Genomic DNA, 18,275 nt, shown 5'->3' with positions numbered 1-18,275 from the left:
TGTGGATTTTTGTGTCAAAGTGCATGATCGTCATCCCTATGTCAACATAACACTTCTCCGGGCAATGTTGGAGGCATGTGGAGACACTGACGCTGCCTCCATCCAAGGATACCCAAGAGAGAACATAGCATGTGACGTGAATGAAGTATTGTGGCCAGACCCAGCCAGGAGGAGAGATGGAGCCTAGATACACCCAACCATCTCGCCCACCAACAAACACACACACAACACACACATGTTGGGTTTCCATGTTTTATGGGGACACTCCATAGGCGTAATGGTTTTTATACTGTACAAACTATTCTATTCTGTCTCCTTACACTAACCTTACCTCTAGACCTACCCATGACAGAAAACATTCTGCTATTTTAGATGTTCAGAAAACATCATTCTGTATGATTTATGTATAAGCTTGTTTCCTCATGGGGACTTAAAAATGTCCCCAAAGTCAAAATGCACTGGTATTACTTTACTTGTGGGGACAATTGGTCCCCTACCAGGACACACATACACACCATTCACATTTTTCAAAATTACGCTAGTTTTTTTGTTTGCTAGTTTTTTCTTTTTCTTTTTTTTTTTGGTCCAACTACACATGGATGATGTATTTATTTTCTTTCATACTGTGCAATACTGTATTCACAACCACAAATGCTTACAGTAAAGTACTTATAAGTGCTTTTATGCTTACCATGAATTTTTCAACATCTCTCTGCAAATTACTTTCAATCTTGTACAGAAATGTACATAGCAGCTTATGAAAGAAGAGCTTTAGGTTTTGAATAATTGTGTGTATATGATTTATCCAAAAATAGAATATTATGGCAAATGTGTTTGCAAAGTAAGACAAATGTTTGCTTTTGAGAAGTGTTTGTGATATTTTGAATGCTTTCAAAAGTTTCATTTTGCAAGAGATGTGAGGCATTTTGCATTTTGTGTGTGCAATTCTTGGATTTGTGTGTAAAGTTTTGAAAAAAAAAGACAAAGTTTTGAAAATGTGTGTAAGCAGTTAAAAAAACTGCAAATACTTAATTAGAGAAGCCTTCCTGCAAAACCTGACCAACCTGTAATACATTAAAATGTCTATTGTTGAGTTTTGAGGTCATATCCCTAATAAAGGAAGTATGTGGTGGTGTAGAATAGAAGGTTGTTTTAACCCTTAACAAAAGTCCCTTATAATGCAGAAAGCATTAAAACATATATAAAAGTCTTTATATCTGTTCTGAGTCAAAAAATGTCTTGTCTTCTCTCCATGCATTTATTTATTTTTGCATAATACTATTGATGTACATGTTTTATTATTTTCAGCATTAACAAATGAGAGGCAATTTAACCCTCCCTAGTGTAACGAGGGCAAGCTAGTAAGAGTTGTGCATGTAAACCTCACTCCCCTTGCTTCAAAAGGCATAAAATGTTTTGCATTTTAACAGTACACATTACATGATCATTTTATTCTTCATTCCCCTGCAATGAAATTTGCTGATTAGTTTCATGCATATTATAACATTGACAAAACAGTCAAATTTAAACTGTGTCAGTCATAGTGAAAGCAGCAAAACATGATTATGTAACAAAATGCCATTGCTAGAGACTGAAAGACACTCCTCTATGATACAGTTTTGAACATAGTAAGTAGCTGATTATTTTCATTGGTTCTCAGGTTAGATCAAACTTGAACCTCCTCAGGAGGGACCGCAGTACTCCCCTACACTCTGATGGTTCTTTATTGGCATCAATAGTTCCATGAAGAACCTTTAGCATCCATGGAACCTTTCCATTCCACAAAAGGTTCTTTATAGTAGAAAAAGGTTTTTTAGATTTTAGATGTTCTTCACACTAAGAAAGAAATTGTTATTTTACATTTTTTTCTGAATGCTTAAACCCTAACCGTGATTCTTACAGCACATTTTTTTTTTTAAACTATTAATACTTATAGCAAAACCGCTCACTGAGTTTGCAAAACTAAAAGCACAAACACTGCTTTGCACTCAGTTTGCAATTTTGTAACACACACTTTGCAAAACTGTAGGTACAATCCACTGCACAGCACTCTTTTTGCGGAACTGTAAACACAACTCACTGCTTTACACTCAATTTCCAAATGATCAACACACTCCTAGCAAAACTATACACATGTATGGCTATTATTTACACTATTTTGCCAACTGTCTGGCACACTGTCACATGTGAAAACTGTTTTAGATAATTAGTGCACTTTGCAATCAGCCTAAGCACTATAAATAAGCCACAGGTAAGCTGTCTGTGTGGAGTACAATGGAGGGAGCAGGAAGAGTGAGAATTAGATGAGGCTGAGGAAGAGGACGTGGAGGTGAAGAAGTAGGAGGAAGAGGAGGAGGAGGAGCAAGAGGAGGACGAGGAGGGGGAAGAGGAATTGTAAGAAGAGTAAGAAATAGAATTACTGATGACATCAGAGCTACAGTAGTGGACCATGTATTCAACCATGAAGTGACCCTGAGGGAAGCTGGCCAACGGGTTCAGCCTAACTTGAGCCACTACACTGTAGCAAGCATCATAAGGACATTTTGAAATGAGAATCGGTCCCAGGACCCAGGACAACGTGGTGGTAACATAACTATGTGTGCAGCTATAAGTCAAAATGTTGTTCACCATCATGCAACCCTAGGCCAATATAACACTGCACACATTATTACATTCCTGGACACCTTACATGACATGCTCACTAATGTTCAGAGACCAGAGCAGACCAGATACGTCATCATATGGGACAATGTTAGTTTCCATAGGGCTGCTTTGGTCCGCAACTGGTTTACAGATCACCCACTCTTCACTGTACTCAACCTCCCCCCATACTCTCCATTCTTGAATCTAATTGAAGAGTTCTTCTCTGCCTGGCGCTGGAAGGTCTATGACCGTCATCCCCATCAACGCATAGCCCTTTTACAGGCAATGGAAGAGGCATGTGGGGATATCGACCAGGCATCATGTCAGGCCTGGATACGGCATTCCAGAAGATATCTTCCCCAGTGCCTTGACCTAGAGGACACTGCATGTGATGTAGATGAAATTTTGTGGCCGGACCCAGAGAGACGACACGATGTAGACTGATTTTTTTTTTTTTCTCAGTGAAATTACTATTTTTTGTTTTGACTTGGAAAAAAACACTTTTGTTTGTTTTGATGTGTGTAAATAAACACCAGAACTTGAAGTTTGGATCCCTGTATGTTTACAGAACTATGACAAAAGTATGACCTCAAACTGACATAGCCTACCTTGTGCACAGAGAAAGCAAAAGCCAGATGTGTTTTTTTATTCATACCATCAGTGTGTAGTTGGCGCATTGTGTGCTTATTAATGTGATGGCTTGTGTTAACTGTTTCATACGAAAATACAATTTTTTTACGAAGGTTTGAAGAGTTAAGCAAGGTTTATTAGCTTTTGCAAGAGAACTACAATGTGTTGCTGATTTGGTGAAGGGTTTTCTTATTTGTGTGTAGAGTTTTGCAAAAAAAGCCAGTAGTTACAAAAAATGTGCTTAAGCCATCAGAAAAAACTGTAAGAACTGTTCATTGAAGTGTTCTTTGGGGAACTAAAAATGGTTCTTCTATGGCATTGCTGTAAAACCCCCATTTTGGAACCTTTATTTTTAAGAGTGTAGAGGTTCCAGCTGGATGATTGCTTTGAATCCATTAGTTACTTCAATGAACATACATATTCTTTATTCACTCTGAACTGAAAGAATTGATACTTTGACCATTTTAATCAATGCTATTCATAATATAGCATTGATTTAAATGTGTGTCTAAGTTAATAAAACATGCAATGACAGTATTACATACATAGTATATGACAAATCTGTGTATCATATTACCATGACCTCCATCTTTAACAACCATGTAAGACTACTTAAATGTACAAAACCATATAACCAAAAAAAAAAAAAAAAAAACCTAAAAGAAAGGTTTGGCTTAACATTTGTAGGTCTATTCCTACTGTAAAAACATTCTGTGTATCACTCTGTATATTCTGTTCATGCCAAATCACATTCTATTGCCCATTAAACAGTCTTGAATGACTAAGCTATCTGTATCCCATTAAATGCACCCTCTGTTCTACTCCACATTCTCTCCTTCTATTACAGAATCTAGCACTATCTGCCCTAACTGAAAGTAAACCATCACCAGTAATCAAATGACCGACTGAAATGATGATTGAAATCATCAACAATAAAACAACTTACCAAAACAATTGCACAGGTGACACGCAGTAGATAAAACACAAGAGGTGTGGTGAGGTGTGGTAAGGAAAGGCAGAACTTTATTATGGGAAATTAAGGCACAAATTACTTAATGCTGCGTCATTTTATCAGTGTGCTTGTTCAGCCTTTTCATGCTTACAGCAGTCTTACAACTAATCATATTTATTGTGCAACATAGCTAACTTGCATATAGTAAATTTTGCTGAATAAATGTCTTGCATATATCAGATCAATGTAAATATGAACATATGTACAGTATGTCTGTGAAATATTAATATTTGTGCTTGGGATTGAAATAAATCTCTGGAGATTTTGCTCAGGATAATGTTATAGCTGTATATGTAAGAAAAACAGCACTATTGAATGCTTAATATTCAATCAAAGATGACTAGGCTGACTTCTAGGTTAACTGGACTATGTCAGGTTAGCATAGAGTATGCCTATTGTGGTGGCCCAGCCATTGGGCCAAGAGGACTGCACATTCTCTTTAAAGGTGATGGTTGTAATTTTTCAAGATTAAAATACTTACTAGGCGAAGCTCTCAATTTACCAGTTGATCGATGTTCCAACGCTCACCTATGGTCATGAGCTTTGGGTAATGCCCGAAAGAACAAGTTCGTGGACAAAAAGCTAAAATTAGTTTTCTTCGCAGGGTGTCTGGGCTGGGCTGTGAGAGACAGTGTGCAAGGCTTGAGCCAGAAGAGAGAGAGAAGGGAGACAGTTGAGGTGGTTCGGCCATCTGGGATGCTTCCCGGTAGAGGTGTTCCAGGCATTTCCAACTTAGAAGAGACCCCGAGGCAGACCAGTCTTGGGAACGTCTTGGCATCCCCCAGTAGGAGCTGGAGGAAGGAAAAAGCCAGGGAAAAGGTTGTGTGGGCTGCCCTTCTTAGCCTACTACCACCATGATGAATGGATGGATGGATGGATGGATGACAAAATAACAAAGCTGGAATTAATTACTGCATATATGTATTTTTAGTGAGCCTCACTCTCACTCAAACACTAACTTTAAAGTTAAACATAATGTTTGAAAGCATAGGTTAAAAAAATATATTGTTTGTCAGAGAAATTATTTGCTAGCAGGCAAACATCAAATCTGTTAATGGGTATCCAGTCACAGGTGTAAAAATCAAAGGAAAGGAATTGTTTTGAATTGTTAACAAGTTAAATGTATTTAACTTGTAGCGTGTGCCTGTTTTAAAAGCACAGTATAGCTTAGTTTCCTCCGAAATTACCCAGAATAATTTGTCCTAGAACTTTTTTCCCCCCCAGATATATTGCTGATTGCGTTTCTAAAGTATCATGAAGATAGGTCCAGTGATGTAGGACTGTGCACGACTTTCCAGTTCCCTCTTGATTTCATCCTCCGCATATAAGCTTAATAAAACCTGAACCTCGTTGTCAGTCTATTGGTCATAGCTTTTAAACTCCATTGTTGATTCGAACAGCAAACAACTCTTACTGCACGCACCGCAACAGACTTTAAAATTTGGTGCTTGAAATAAAATGCTGCGTTGAGTCAACCAATCAAAATGCAGCGTGAACTCAACCAATCAGCATGTTCAGCACCCAAGTCCCACCCCCAAAAGTTCCTGAACTTTAAAAAAGTACTACCTCGCGAGCAGGTACCTTTTGAGGTGAGAATTTTTACCCAGAACTTCAGAAATCATGTTTATGGATAAGCTAATGTATTAAAGTTTTATTAATGTTACCGTGGTAGCATTTTTCGTATTTATATTATGATTAAAGTTACGTTTAATGTCCGCCTCCTTCCCTTAACTTGAATTTTGTTACCATTTGATCACTTAAATTCACATTATTTTAATTCATTCTTATAAAACAGCTGCTGAATTACTACTCATACAGGTTGCTTTGTCTGACAAATTAAAATTGTGGGGTAACGCAGAGATGTTTTACTTGGTTGAAAACAATCATACTAAAATATGTTTGAATGTGTTGAAAGTTATAATATTGCTTGTTGTGCATTTGCTCGGTGGCTGATATGAGACACTTCACGAGTTCACACTTACAAATAATCAGATAGAGTAAAGTAGTATGCATATTTGGCGTGCTGTCCGAGGAGAGGGCTCCGAGCTCGGTATTTTGTCCTGAACCCAGAGTACTCCACCCATATATCTGGTTAGGAAAGTAACCAGGCGTGTGAGGAGACAGGATGGTGGAGGGATGCTGAAAACTGTTGAGAAACATAGGTGAGTCGACTTTCAGCGTGTTTTGACACGAGGGTTACTCGCTCCATCCAAGGAGTGTTTTAGAACAGTCAAGCCAGTTATTCCCTGCTGGTGTGCCGCTTCAGGGTGCTGTGCTTGCTGTTCAAAACACACCAGAGGCCAGTCTCAAGAGACTGATACCCTAAGTAGATTTTCTGGCAGAGTGGAAACGTCTACCAACTTTATCTCGCTGGGTCCTGCAGACAACCGACAAAGGCTATACCATTCAGTTTAGGTCACGCCCACCCCGATTCAGTGGGGTCCTGCCCACAGTGGTGGGCTCCGAGCAGGCTCTGGTCATGGAACAAAAAGTAAAGGCTCTTCTGCAAAAGGAGGCTATAGAATGGGTTCCTCTGTCTAGCAGGGAGTTGTGGTTTTACAGCCAATACTTCATTGTCCAAAGAAGGATAGGGGGTTACGTCCGATTTTAGATCAGCGCCTATTGAATTGCTCTGTAGGGAGGCTCAAATTCAAAATGCTTACTCTCAAGCAAATCAGGTCCGAGGACTGGTTTGCCACGATAGATCTCAAGGACGCATACTTCCACGTATCCATCCTTCCACAACACAGGAAGTTTCTGAGGTTCGCTTTCGGGGGCGAAGCGTACTAATATCGAGTTCCTCCTTTCGGCCTAGCTTTATCACCTCGACTCCACTCCAGGGGCGTGGGTGCTCGTCTTAGTGTGCGCATACGACTTCACACAGACAGGCACTTGCTCATATGGCGGCGTGGGTATAGCATTCCCACAGTGGCTACGTTTACATGCACCAAAATAATCTGTAACACTTTCTATGAAGACCATGCTTATAATGATTTATAGCCACATTTATTCTTATTTATAAGTAAGTATTACTATTCTATAAATATATTTATAAAGACTCATTAAGATCTATATTGCATTATCAGAACAGTTATAGTTACATTTATATTATTTTTATAATTACTTATAAGCCTTGCATTTGCTTTTTCAATGTGCATGCTCATAAGCCATTATACGCTGACTTATAAATGTTCACATATAAAATAGTTCCAGAGACACTTGTTTGCTGTATCAACTAGTTATTATGTCTTTAATGGCTAAAGTTTGCATTAGAGGTGATGAATGGTAATTTTGATTTGTTAAACTCTGTATCTCCTCAGCCATTTGCAGCAGTTTGGAATTATAATTTAAAAATATTGTTGCAGTGTTTTGCTAGTATGTAACATTTGTTTGTATTAATGATTTCTGTTTTTTTTTTTTTTTTACAGCAACTGTTGTTCATTAGTTACTTTTACAAATAAGTAACTTAAAATGTAATATGAGCACATATTCATGATTTCTTAACATTTGATTTGTTTTCACTTTACTTAAAGCCAACAATGATGCATTTATAGAGATTAGTAACTATTATTACTCACAATAAGTATTTATAAGAACACAACATCGCTATTAATAACAATATATTCACTAATTTGACAGAAATAAATCTGAATAAAGTCATTGTAACTATAATATAACATTATAGCAATGCAAGTGTTACAGTTCACGTCTCCCCTGGACTCCATTTCCCATGATCCTCCCTGTTCCACACCTGTATGCACTTCCTCATCATCTCTCCCGCTCTCCCTGGATTCCCTGCACCTGTTCATTGTCATCTGCACTCCCTTTATATTGGACTCACTCCCTGCACTCCCTGTCTGTTCTTATTGTTAGCTATATGTGTGTATTGGTTGTATATCTGCTCCTTCGTTGATTAAATACCCTGTTTTGTGGAAGTCCGTGTACGCCTCGTCTCTGCAACAACCTACACCATAACAGCAAGCTGCATCTTTATAAAAACATTAATGGAACCATACGATGGACTAATTAATACTTATAAATCAGTGTATAATGAATTATGAACATGCATTGAAAAGGAAAATGCATGACTAATTAGTAATTATAAAAATAATGTAAATGTAACTATAACTGTTCTTATAATGTGGTATAGGTTTTAATAAGTCTTTATAAATATGTTTATAATATAGTAATACTTGCTTATAAATGAGTATAAATGGAGCTATAATTCACTATAAGCGTGGTCTTCATAGAAAGTGCTACCAAATAATCCATTTGTAAATGGATTGACGGCTCAATCGGATTGAAAAACATTGATGTAAACAACTTAATCTATCCGAGTGAGCTCGATCCGAATGAAATTTCGATCGGATTGGAAGGGGTGGTTTATTCCTTTTCTAATCCGATCCAACAGCAAAAAAATGACCATGTAAACACTTGAATCTGACTACTTTCTCAATCGTATTCAGAAGTCTCTGGGGAACATGCGCATGTGCAATGTAAACACGCATTACGCAGTGCGCAAGTTCACGTTCACGTCTTTAGTTGTAAAGATGTATGCCAACAGGCAGTGGCGAAGCGAAATCCGCGAATTTGTCATAATATTGGAAATCTTTACATTTTAAAACAAGAAGGCGAGCCAATGGATATCACACAAGAAGCAACGTGCAAACTTTGTGCAAGAGTTATGCCGATGAAAAAGTCTCAACCTCGGGCAGTATTCACTACAGAAATTGAAAGTAAAAAGTGACGGAGCTGTCTGACGCTGCATTAACGAAGCATATTCTCTCAGAGACGAATTTCAACATAATAGTCTTAATTCATTCCATTATTTCTCTTGTGGCAGTACATAGTGAAACAAATGAGACTAATAGTATTTCGTGTGAAACAGCTTGTTTTTTAAAGTCAGTGCTTTAAGTATAAAGCTGCTCTTAATTTTCATTGATGACTGCAGTGTTAGGAAATATTATACACTCTTGATAATTTTAATTATATGCCTATAATTCATTGTATAATAGACCTAAAAAAGATAGCTAATAGCTAATAGCCTAATCTTTTATTATCCTCACAGCACGTCAGTTATGCGGTGATGCGCTATGAAAATATTGCGGGGCAAATTTATTATAATATTTATTTAATAATAAAAAAGCCTAATCTAATAGTAATAGCCTAATAATAGACTAGAAAAATGTAACAGGCCTACATTAATTGAAAATACCAAATCATCTTAATTGCCAATATTTGAAGCTTTTGACAATATTTCTGGCTATCGTTGATACATGATCATTGTCTGTTGACGCAACCCGGGTTGCAACCCACAACCCTGCGTGCTCGTCTGCTACGCCACTGCCAGCAGAGCAAAAATAACGATGAGCTCTGTTGGTGTCACGTCCATGGTTGTCTCCGCAAGTGTGATTGATATGAAGTCACACGCAGAGCGCATGCGCAAAAGTTTTAATCGGAATGTATATGAAACACATGAAACAGATATTTGAATCAGATTACAATGTTTAGAGTACATGTAAACAGATCTGCAATCGGATTCAATTCATTCGGATTGACGAAAATTGGTGCATGTAAATATAGCCAGTGTTTTGACGCAGCATGAGTTGCCTTGAAAGGGAATGTCTTGGTTACGTATGTAACCTTGGTTCCCTGAAGAGGAAATGCTACATCACCATGCCATTCTCCCGGCATGTCTGTGATTGACTTGCTTCAGCCTATCAGAAGCTAACTCTGTTACGTGCTTCACGACACAATCACGCAGAGGCGTTCCAACAGCATTTTGATGCAGCGTCTCATTCCGTCTCCAGGGATCCAGTGTTACATACATAACCGAGACGTTTAAAACAGACGGTGTCTGGAGCTTTCTGCATCTCCCCATCATCAGACAGCGCCAGCCATTTGGCCCAGAGACTAGAGACAAACTTGCAATACATATAGGAACGAATCTCCATTTTTACCCACAATCAAACTGTTCAGACTGTATATAGTATTTTCTCTTGTGTTATGAATGTCCCTATGACATATTAGCTTAGCTATAACTCTGTAGTTGTGACAATTAACACACAATTCTTTCTTAATAATTGAAACACGACACAACCTCATAAAACATGTTTCCCCCTTTATCAGCTTGTAGAATCATAAGTAGACGGGCTCACGTCAGCGGGGGAGGATACGCTGCAATTCCCTTTGTCAATTAAATCACTCAATAGGAAGAATTAGTTCATTACGTTCAGCATAACCTTTCTGCTCAGTTCCTGGGGTCTCAGAGTTGCTTGTCACTTCTATTTACGCCGATCAGGAACACTCCTAACTAGAAGTTTTACCCCTAACTATCTGACATATTTACTCCCCGCTAACTGACTATCTTCACCGCTGGAGACACTAATTTTCCCGAGCGGCCGTTTAGCGTTCCCCCACAAGTGAGAGCTCCCGCACACAAAATTTCTCCCAGCACGTTCCGGAGTAGTACTCAATCATTCCTGAAATAATCAGCTTCACACAACTTATCTTCAAGTTAACTTTGTTGAATTCAACATAGACCATCCAGAAGAACCCAACAAATGCTTCAGCGCACTTCTGGAAAAATCATCAAGAATCTCTAGAATCTTCAGCAATCTGTACTTGTTCAGCAACCAAAGTCAATGCAAGTACCCATTTACAGCCTTTAGATGCGTTTCTAAATTAATTTCCCCCCTTTTAAGGTGACCCAGATGTGACTTAAACACCCTGATCTAGCTATATGCTATTACCCTGCTAGTACTTTATACAGTAGGAAAAAGTTATTCTTTCTTGGCCAGGAAGGTAATTTATTTCCTAGAATTGATCATTTAATTACTTATTACATGTAATCTGTAGCCTATTACATTTCCAAAGTAACCTTCCCAACACTGCTCATTTGTACTGCATTACTTCCTGCATAGTTATCTAATGATGGACCATTATTCTAAAGTGTTAACAAATATTTATTTAGAGAATCCTTCTTGCAAAACCAGACCAACCTGTAATACTTTAAAATGTCTATTGTTGAATTTTGAGGTCATGTTCCTAATAAGGAAATGTGTGGTGTTGTAGAAACAGAAGGTTGTTTTAAAACCCCTTAACAAAAAACACTTATAATGCAGAAATACCTATGTCCTTATATCTGTTCTGAGTCAAAGAATGTGTTGTCTTCTCTCCGTGCTGCATGAATTAAGCACTGGTGCTTAAGGAATCAATTTATCTTAAGTAAAAGACATTCAAAATACATAAATCTCCCACTTGTGTATTTATTTATTTTTACATAATACAGTTGATGTACATGTTTTAATCACAAATATATAAGTATTCAGCATTGACAAAAGAGAGGCACATTTTTATTGTTGCATTTAATGGAGATTAACCCTCCCCAGTAACGAGTTGGTCACTCGGATTTCTGTGAATTTAACAACATTTCGTGAAGTATATTTCCATTGTATATGCAATGTCTTGTTTCTTTTTCCCAAATCCTTATCGTCTAACCCTCAATTTTCACAGGTGAATATAAACGTTTATTTTCTTCCAGACTTCTTTCAATCCATATTTTTGCATCTTTTACATTGGTAAAAAAATACTGTAGACCATATACCTTTTTACTTCCCAAAACAAAAGATAGCATTGTTAGCCTAACTAACCTAATTATTTTATAGACATATCTCATGGGTTTCAGTTTCTTGTCACATTCAGTTTTAACACAGTTGTGCTTGTTAGGCAGGGTAAGGTATGTCAAGGTAAGGTAGGGCTTAGGCGTCACAAATCAAACCTCTGCGGCTCCCTCCGATCGCCGCCAGAGGTCACCGTCACCCGAGTATTGAGCTCCCCCCACCATACAGAATACTATAAGTAGTGTCCAATGCACAATAAATACAACATAACATCACAAACAAATGTCATAAGCCATTAGTTTTTTTTTTTTTCAATAGCTAAAAAGCATTTACCAATACTTAAAGTACTTTTCTAAACTCTTAGAGGGGCGTGGTTTGCAGAACTTCGCACATTGGATGAGAAGCGCCACGTTTTAAATAAGAAAAAACTTTTCATAATCCTCCATTATAATGCATTTTAATTGCACCAAAATCATTGTTAATGTAGGCTACATAAAGACTTCATCTTAGTCTGTATTGTACATTTTACACCCTAGTCCAGGGGTCTCAAACTCAAATTGACTGCTTGGGGGCCATTGCTGTGATTGACACCTCATAGGAGGGCCATTTTAACATTCAAGCACAAGAAAGTGCAAAATTTCTGAAAATTTACTTTCCTTTGCATTATTTCTCATTTACTTCAAATTTTAATGCCGTAAATGGCCCGTGGGCCGGCAGTTTGAGACCACTGCCCTAGTCCGTAAGTCTGTACTACTTTTTAATATTAGTGCTAATGACCTACTATAAATTGGATGCCAGATATATTATATTTTCTTTTAAGCTTAATTTATGACTGGATAATCTGTATTTTTTAGAGATAGATAGAGATCATGGTTCTCCCATGATTCTGAAAACAAAACAGACAACCAAACAAAAAAAAAAGGTTCTGACAAAATGTTCTTTTAATGTTATAAATTAGTCGATTTATAAATGTCAATAAATGTGATAAATTAGTCTATTAAAAATATTTATTAATTTAAATTAATTAATTATGTAAAATCCTTTAAAATTAATGAATGAAGACTTGTTTCATTCAGAGTTTTTGAACGAATTTCATCAATATACAATCTTTATATCAAGCATAACTTTAGTTTCCAGTAGCGGCTCCTGACTGTAAACTTAGGTAGGGCAGATTCTGGGTCTTAGTGCTAGTTTATGATAGCTTAAACAATTTTTGCAAGCTTTATATTCTAATCGCTGAACACACACATAACACTTTTGGCAGACGTTGCGTTATTCGGCCTGATGGTGGTGCTCTAATGTTGATAGACACACACCACACACATAGTTTTAAAATATTACAAGTTGTCAGTGTTTTATTTGTTACACAATACCGAGAACTACCCAGAAATGTTCCCACTCAAATGAGGGAAACATATTTCATTCAAATGGATACGACTTTTCCTATTATCAATGTTTTTGTAATTTGGAAAATTGTATATTTTTGCTAATTTCTAACAGCCTTTAAAGTTTATTTAGAATCTAAAAAAGTTTTTTTAAAGTTTTTTTTAAAAAAATCGACAAACCCAAACAACTCTGAAAATAAGCAGGACAGCCTGAAATCTGCCCCAACGACTCACAATTACAGTGCGCTGCAGTTTCATTTTTCACCACAGATTTACATTGGAAAATTGTGGGGCGCTGTAGAGCTGAGGAGGGCTCCGGGACCGGCTGCCCAGCTTATCATAATACATGCCTGCCGGAGACATACGTTAAATTGTAATATCCTGCTCACTTTACATCTTAAAATAGTCAAGAAAATCCCCAAAAAAATATCTGTAACAGAATGCTGAACACATTTATAATTTATTATTGTTTCAGCTTATACAGAGGTCTATGTTTGAATGGATATTTTGGTGGGGCTTTGCCCCACCTGCCCTTACAGACGAGCTGTGGCTGTTGGTTTCAAAGGTAATTTACTCATTTTGATTGCGAATGCCACAATATTGGTGTGTATATGCGGACTATAAACTTTTAGCTCAATATTTTGTATGTTTGCAACAAAAGAACAACAATAGTGCCAGCTGAAAAATCAGGTTCCGTTCATTCGTTTTTTTTATTTAAAATATTGAAATCAGAAAAATGAGAAAATGGTACTTTTTTTATTTTTCATTTAAAAAAAAACAAAAAAAACAACAACAAAAAAAAATTGGCTTGATTTTTCATTTTTTCGTTCAGGGATTGGAAACGAATAATCAGCTTGAATATTCGTCTCTACATGTGGGCGGGAATGAAACACCTCTTTCCGCTGATTGGTCAACCAGACATCAAACCATGTCGTCATCAGTTGTTCATCAGTTCTGCTCAACAGAATAAAAGTCCCTCGCTCTACAGCTGTACGGATTCTTAACACATTTATTCTAAATTTAATGTCTTTCTCATCAAATAACAAAATAGTGGATGGCTTGACACAAATCGTACTGGTGCAGAGTCGGGGCTTAATTCTGTGTAGACATAAATTCATCTACACATGCAATATTAGTTTATCTCATAAATATTAATTTACTTTGCAGCTGCACACAACTACCCCCTAGCCTACAACTTTGGCACACTGTCTGTTTTATTTAACTGACCAACTATAAAAATCTAGCAAAGCTGCTCGACGCACTGGGCAGCTGGAGTGAATGTACGAGACATTGCAGTAAAGCGCAAAGTACCAGTATTGATTTAAGTGTAACTATGCAGCAGTCACAACTTTTGTTTTAGACAACATGGGATGAATTTGGAATGATATGACAGATAGGCTATGAAAAGATATTTATTTGTGTATTTTACAGTCACAGCTTATCTATTAGGCCTATTCTATATTAGGCCTATTCTATTTTGAGTTTTTTTTTTTTTTTCATAGAGAAGTGTAGGAAATGTAGGTTATCACTGGCGTATGATATGTCAAATATACAGAATGTATATAATAGGCGACATGCTATTTTTTCCTTAAAGTCATAACTTTTGTTTTAGGCAATATTCTGAGTTTATTTCATTAATATTGAGTATTAATGGATGTCACACAAAACGTTGTTTTATTTTCTCTGCCAGCTAAACTTCCCATGCAAATCAGAACTGTTGTGCGACTGACTCCAAGCGCACAGAGCCGTGTTTTGTTCCTGAATAAATCAGAGTCTTTGAACAAATCAGTTGAGTGATTCAATGGCCAAATAGATTATAGAGATCCACTTGATATTTATTCCTGAATGAATCAGTGTTTTAAACGAATCGGTTGAATAAATGACTCATTCATTAACACAATGAGTTGCTGCCACCTACTGGCGACATTAATTTCATAATCCAAATATCGTTTCATTTTGTCATTCATTTAATATTTTTGTATTCAAAATGTTGTTTAAAACATTAATCTCATTACATTATGCAATTGTAATTGCTACACATTTACTGCTCTCTCTGAGCAACATTATCTAACAGCTCATTAAATAGATCTAAAAGCAACTTCAGATGCTGCTTCTTTGCCACCTCTGCAAGCCTTTTGATACTGATTTAATTGGGAACAACCTATATTATTCTAAGAACTTCACATTAAAGATGGCCTACAAATTTAATAAGATTAGGGAAAAAAAATTCTATATAAACGTAAAAAAATCCCCTAAAAATCAATTGCCCTTATGGTAAAGTTAATTTCTGACACCAACAGATGGCAATAAATAGGCTATAAAAATACTCTTCATCTCTTTATTGTTAGTGTTATTTCAGGGTTTTGATATCTTATAACTGAGGGAGCACTATAATGGCTATATTTAACACTATATTTATTAAACATTACCCCTAAAATTTAATTCGGCTGAATTTTTATTTTATATTTTTTTACTTTTTTTTTTATTTTAAATGTGTAATAGCCTATTTCAAATTGGCATTTCAAACGAGTTCACCTCCGTCATCAAATCATAATGTCCAATTCCCGTTACAATAAAGTCCATCTCTGAATAGCACCGCTTTGAGGAACTAATAACATGTAATGTATTTTCATATCTGTCATATTTCAAATTCATCCCATGTCCAAAACTCAGGGTGTTTTCTAAAACAAAAGGTTTGACTGCATATTTACACTTAAATCGATAGGTTACTGATTTGTGCTTTACTTCAGTGTATTGTACCCTACATTTGCTCCGGCTGCCCAGTGCTTCTAGCAGCTTTGCACACATATTTTTATAGTTGGTCAGTTAAGTAAAACAGACAGTGTGCCAGCGTTGCAGGCTAGGGGGTAGTTTATGTGCAGCTGCAAAGTAAACTAATATTAACAAAAAACAAAAAATGAAAAACAAAAAAAAACAAATACATTGTGACACATACAGTTGTGACACAGCCTGTTTTGCTGGTCCACTGAGTCAGACTCACTACAACTGAACTGATTCAGAGTTTGTTTCCAGTGGGATGAGACCAGGTGATCTCAGACTGATTTGTTTTTTGTTTTTTTTGGTGCAGATCTTAGCATGATTCCATGTTCATATATGCCTAAACAAACCAAACTAATGGGAAAATGTGCAACATTCTGAAACAAATGCTCCAAACACAAGTGGTGCTCACTGCAGAACCAAATGATATCCAGCTCCACCTATATGGAGATAATGGGTGAAGATATGTTTAGTGATAGGGTTATGGCTGTGGTTAGGGTGTGGTTGGACTGTCTAGCTCCACCTGTTATATATAGAGAAGGGGAGCTGGACATCAAGCTCCACCCAAAGACAATACAAGCCGAGTTACTTTGAGCATATAGTCCTAAAAGCTGTGTGCATTTGTATTGCATTCACTTATTCTGAACCTAACAGAAGTGCGTTGTTCCATTGCACAGGTGATTATGATGGGCTCCTGCTTGGAGACAGGGGCTATATGGAGACAGGCAGTATTTTATGTTAACGTCCCGACCCAAACTCTGGTACACAAACCTTTTACAATGCAGCTCGAGCCAGGACAAGGACACACACTGAAATGACCTTTGTGAACTGAAGGGAAGATTTCAGTGTCTGACAGTCTGAGGGTTGTACCTGACAGTAATTAAATAAATAATGAATACATTAAAAAAATAAACAATAAAAAACAACTGTATTTATCTGAGATGTGAACTGCACTCTCTAAATGAAGTTCTGCAGTGTAGAATAAAACTTTTATTGTTGCTTCTACTGATTCACACAGCCTGATCTGATGAATCTCAACTTGATCATGATGAACAATTGCAGAATTAACAGCAATATAATACATTACAATGTTTATATTCTAATATACTGGACAATGTTTAATAATCCTGTATTTCTGTGATCGTGGCTCTTAATCGGTGGTTTTATGTCGTACAGTGAGAGAGGTTCAAAGACGGCCGTTTTCCTGGTCTTGCGACCAAAGATAGCCTACGATAGTTTTCTGATAGTGTCAGAAATTCAGCATGATCAACGCACAGCGTGTTTTCTGCTACGACCTACGTCTACTGACCAGCCAATCAAAATGCGACATGAAATCAACGCGACATGGTGCTAAAACTTAAAACTGCTTACCTCAAGCTCTTGTCCCTTCTTCTTTCACCGCTTCCTTTTTTTTTTCAGCACACATAAAAACTACAACTGCCAAAGTGTGATTCAACATGGTCTTTTTGTTTACCACTAGCGCATGCTTATAATGTTTTATTCTTCTATAGAAACTTGAATCGTAGCGTACGAGACATCAGGCGTCATCATCGTACAGTCTGCATGCATGTCATACCCAAGTTTAGCAGATAACATTCATAAACTAACACCCTTGTCAATGACATACTGTACATGGAAGACAAAATCTATAAATCTGTTTAAAGGAAAACAATACATGACAAAATATGCAGGCAGTTTACTATTACGAGCAATATACAATGATCTAAACAATTGCGATGACATATCTTAATTTAACTGTAATTCATGAGCAAATATATTACTAAGGTAGGTTTCATATGTTATGTTCTCTTGTGCAAAATACAGGAATTGAAGAGACAACAAGCTTGATAAATACGGCTCTGTTCTGTTTCAGTTAATTCTCTTCCTCTGTGTATTTAAACCCTGAGTTCTCCTCTGTTCTTCATCTTCTATTGAAGTAATGTTTGTTTCATTAAAGGTATCTTCATTGTGCATTCTGCTCTTTTTGGATCGTTTATACATGCTAACTGTGACAATATCCTATATTTCTCATTCATTCTTTTATCATGTGCTGATATAACACTGTTTAAAGAAATATATTTCATGAGTTGTGAAAACTGCTACATTCCTCCAAAGCACAAGAGAACATGATTTAAATAGAGAGAGTCACTTTGCATTGTCACACATGCTTCAGTGCTCTGAGAGTGTTTATAGTGCTGTGAGTTT

At 36.8% G+C, this 18,275-nt stretch overlaps 1 gene segment (V, D, J or C); it reads left to right on the top strand.

Annotated features, from left to right (window-relative positions):
* LOC127506802 (immunoglobulin kappa light chain-like) overlaps positions 1-18,275 on the top strand; it is a 339,850-nt gene that overhangs the window by 166,780 nt on the left and 154,795 nt on the right.

The sequence above is a fragment of the Ctenopharyngodon idella genome, chromosome 24 (assembly GCF_019924925.1).
Source record: "Ctenopharyngodon idella isolate HZGC_01 chromosome 24, HZGC01, whole genome shotgun sequence".
In the NCBI taxonomy this organism is placed as follows: domain Eukaryota; kingdom Metazoa; phylum Chordata; class Actinopteri; order Cypriniformes; family Xenocyprididae; genus Ctenopharyngodon; species Ctenopharyngodon idella.
This window is presented reverse-complemented; position numbering and strand designations above follow the sequence as displayed.